Source organism: Ursus arctos, unplaced genomic scaffold, assembly GCF_023065955.2.
Source record: "Ursus arctos isolate Adak ecotype North America unplaced genomic scaffold, UrsArc2.0 scaffold_18, whole genome shotgun sequence".
NCBI lineage: Eukaryota > Metazoa > Chordata > Mammalia > Carnivora > Ursidae > Ursus > Ursus arctos.
In genome coordinates, this window is record NW_026622852.1 from 52,422,292 (window position 1) to 52,426,790 (window position 4,499).

Here is a 4,499-nt window from a genome sequence, read left to right on the forward strand (position 1 = left end):
GTTTTGTTTTTCACTCTGGTTATATGACCACATGTCTTTGTTTCCATCCTGGCTTTTGCCCCCTGAGAATAAAAGTTATATTGTGGCCTTTTGAGAAGTAAATGCCAAATGGATAGTCTGACCAAGTGGGTAGTGAGTGAGCATGTGCTGTGTCAGGCATTTATGATGATTATCTCATTTTAACCCCCCACCAGCTCCATCAGGTGTTAGGTGTGCTAGATATTCTGTTGGCACCTCCAGATCCCCTCCTTACTCCGTGCTTCGCTCTGGAGGCTGGCCTCTGCAGACCTGTCCCGTCTTCTGGTCAGGGTACACCAGAGATACTCTGGAAGGAGCTTGGTGGATTCGAGGAGAGGTCGGTGGATTCACTCTCCTGGCTCCTTCCTGCCAGGTGTGGGTTGACAGTGGCCGGCCTCCTCTGCCTAAGGCCGCAGCTCCTGTCCGACAGCTTCAGGGTTTGGTGACCACACCCTCTCCTTGTCCTAGCCAGCAGAGGATTGGGCCTGACTCCCTGTTTTGCCAGCCCTGGAGGGCTTCACTGTCCTCACAGAAGTTCCTAACCCTGCCCACACCCTTTATAAATAGCCCTTTTATGAAAGTCAGGCACCCCAGCTGAGTGTGCCCTCTGTTTCACACCCAGACCCCGGCTGATTGTTTAGGTACACCCATTTCCCGGAGGAGCCGTTGTGCCTGAGAGAAGGTAGTCCTGTTACGGTGCAACAGTGGCTGCAGAGCGGAGCTGGGATTCACGGCTGCACCACCTGGAGATGCTTCTTCCGGTGCCCTGTAATGCCCCCATGCTCTTTAGTTGGGTCTCTCCCTCTCCTCACTGTGCCTTCCCCCACTCATCCCCCCTGAAAAAACCCTCAAGAAACAGCAACCGTGCTCTTTAAAAGTGCTGCAGGCACTGAGGGGGCCCACGTATTTCCTAACAACAGCTCATTACCAGAGACACTGCTTGTTTTAGACCAAACTTAACCGTCTTCCCACACAAACCTTCTGTTACCACTGTTTGTTGTGAGGTTTCTTTTCCCCTCCCCATTGCTGATTTTAAAGCCAACTACAGATTGCCTCAGCTAGCTTAGCCATTCTCTGTGTGGGAAGAAGTCCAGAAGAACCATTTCTAGCCCTTTTTGAGGTGGGGCCTGTCCACGCTGACCAAGGGCAGACAGCTTAGGCGCTGCGGCATGGTGACCCCCCTGACCGGCGCTGAGGCCCCTGGTTACCCGCAGTCCAGCCCACCTGGGGAGCAGGCTTCCTCACACAGCTCCCGCAGGGGCGGAGACCTCTGGGGTGTGAAGTTGAGAAGCACTGTGTTCCTTATCAGGAGAAAGCAAGAGATGGAAGTGGCTCGTTTGTATTTGGGAACAGAAGGGGGGTGGGATGTGAGGGGTGTAACCCAGATGGAGCGTATAACACCTGTGCAGTTTATTTAGATTTCCTCATAGTCAATTCAGGGACCGCTTCCCACCAAACCACCGGAGTGTTCCTTGAGACAGTCTCCATGCCGGGGCATCTTGGAGGGTACACAGCTCTAGAATTTGCCCACAGTCAATGGACCAGCTAGCAGGTCAGCAACAGGAAATGAGGTAAGCTTGAGCTTGATGTAATAGCCATTTATTATTTGGTAAATGATTTTAAATATGATTGTTCTCTGTGCAGAAAGTGGAAGATAAGAACTCTGTGCCCCTCCAACTCTGTCTTGTGTTCTTTATAAGAGAACTTGGTCAGCGCTCTGTTCAGAGTTCAGTGAATGGAGATGGGCACGGACGGCACTTTTTTTTCCCCTTAATGAGAAACCAGAAGGGAACTGAGAGTGGGGAAGGAAGTCTCAGTCTTACTCTGAACTGGTCTGACTCGTTTGACTCAAAACCAAGTAATGTGATTTTATAATCTACCACTTTCTTGTGGCTACAATTACAGGAGAGTCACAGTGTCCTTTGAGGGAATATGTGGGCTCTAGAAAAACAAGGTAGTCCGTAAGCAGTACTGTAGGTAAATATACGTTATAACAAATAGTGGCATTGTACTTAGACTCTAATGATTATGAGTTCCATTTTTCCTTCCTCATATTCCAAAATAAGAAACCAGTACTGAGGCCATTAAATGTATTTATAACTTAATAAGATACTAGTTACTCCCCAGAGTATACTGGTCTGCCTAATGTAACAGCTAACCTTTATTAATGGAAGCCAAGGAGTGCTTTTAGAACTGCCCCTGTCTTGTTAATTTGGGGGTCAATAATGCTGTGATAAAATCTCACTTGTTAGGGTTCTCTGAAAAGATCTTCACCTGCATGACAGTCCACTCAGGGATGGGTGGATGCCAAATCGGCAGACACTGCTGGAATTCCTGCAGGGTCTGGCTGAGTAGAAATGGTAGGCTTTAAAATAACACCAGTGGGGGCTCCTGGGTGGCTCAGTCGTTAAGCGTCTGCCTTCAGCCTAGGGCGTGATCGCAGGGTCCTGAGATCGAGCCCCATATCGGGCTCCTCCGCTGGGAGCCTGCTTTTTCCTCTCTCACTCCCCCTGCTTGTGTTCCCTCTCTCGCTGGCTGTCTCTCTCTGTCAAATAAATAAATAAAAATCTTTAAAAATAAATAAAATAAAATAACACCAGTGACATTGAACCAAACCAGAAAGGATTCCTTTTTACATTATTTATGTAGTGTCTCGTAATGTGGGAAGTATAGTTTATCTACTCAAACTATGAAGATACAGAGAATTTTTTCTTGGAGAGAATTTTTGTTGTTGTTGAAGTTCTGTATATTTATTGGGCTCCGAACATCCACTCAACCCACTGAACACCATACCTACTTTAACAGGTGTAAGGAGAATTGGGATTACAGCCTAAAAATAATAGTTCTAAGCGAAGGTTCATCGCATGCTTAATATGTGCTAAGTACCTAACTTGTATGAACTCATTTATTCCTCTTAACAGTTCCGTTGAGGTAGAATTTTATTCCAGGCCACTCCATGTAGCAGGAAAGGATGACAGCTTCCTATTCTGTTGGACAGGTGGGTTTTTTCCCCCTCAGGGAAACCTCTTTCTAAACCCTACTCCTGGGACAGCAGGCTGGCTGTGTCTGAGGGTGAGATTCAGAGAATCTCAGAGAGTTGTCCTCCACCTGCACGACACTGAGCTTGGCTTCTGATGCTGGGGAGCATGCACCTGGGCTGGATTATCCTTCCAGTGCCTTTAGGTGATGGGTGACTCACCCAGTACCCCTCAGGCTTTTTCACTTTCCTGTCTTTGGAGAAGTAGAGACTCTATGCTGAGATTGTTCCAGGTCTGGCATCAACAGCTAACCCTATTTGAATATCTTGGGCTTGGGAATTACAGGTAGAAATTAACCCCAGGAATGGGGAGAGTCCAATACTTTCCCAGCTGGTAGAAAATTTCTATCGAGGCTTACTCCAAGGGATGGACAGGGAAAAGGAGCATGACCGCACCCCCACCCCCTCTGGCCAAAGCAACTTTCATTTCACATGCTAGCCGACCAACTGCATGCTCCGTAGAGCTCTCATTTGCCCAGATCCCACTGTGTTCCACACTGTGCTAAGCACTTTCCACGGATTAGCTCTTCACTCTGACACCAGCCCTGCAAGGTAGGTGCTATTGCCATCCCTGTCTAGCAGGATGCTGACAGCAGAGCCAGGATTCAAACCCAGGCAGCCTGAGTTCTGGGCTCCACTGAGCTTGTATGGGCTCTGTTGCCGTCCGGTGACTGCCTGCCTAAGGTTCGTTTCAGATCATCCAGAGGAAATCCCACTCTGCTGGCTGGTGCCCCAGGTGTTAAATTTGAACGGAAATAATCTAGAGGGGAGTTCCGAAGGCCAAGGGCTTTTCTGGGCCCCCTGACCACTGCTCTGGTGTTTATCTCCAGGAGATGTTGGATTTCACCAGTAGCACCTGCTTATCTCTTAAGTTGCCCCACCCTGTTCCTGTCAGCCTCTGGGACAGCCACTCACTGTTTCACAAGAGTCTCCACTCGTAGTCTCCTGCCATTCGACTGCCCCAGACCCTCCTCCTTCCTAAGCAGACCTACTCCCGATGCCTCCCATGATCCACCCGATGGGATCCTCACTCAGCTTGGTGCCCAAGGCCCCAGTCTTGACAGTAGCCTACTTGTCTATTCTTGTCTGCCGATCCCCAGTTGGGCTGTGGCTGCTCTCCTTAGGCTTCTCTGCATCCTTGCGTGGATGATTTTCCCTGCTTTGAATACTCCTCCTTCTCTTTTCCATCCACAACTCCCTAACCTTTGTCCTCCTGGAAACCCTTTTATTGTTCCAGGTTCTGCAAAAATAATCTGTGGCGCCTTCCCTGAGCACCCCTGGAAATTGGTCACACCACTCAGTGATTCCATATCGTTTTGTCTTTTATATATATATATATAATTTTGTTATATTTTTGTTATATTAGTCACCATACAGTACATCCCCAGTTTTTGATGCAATGTTCCATGATTCATTATTTGCATATAACACCCAGTGTACCATG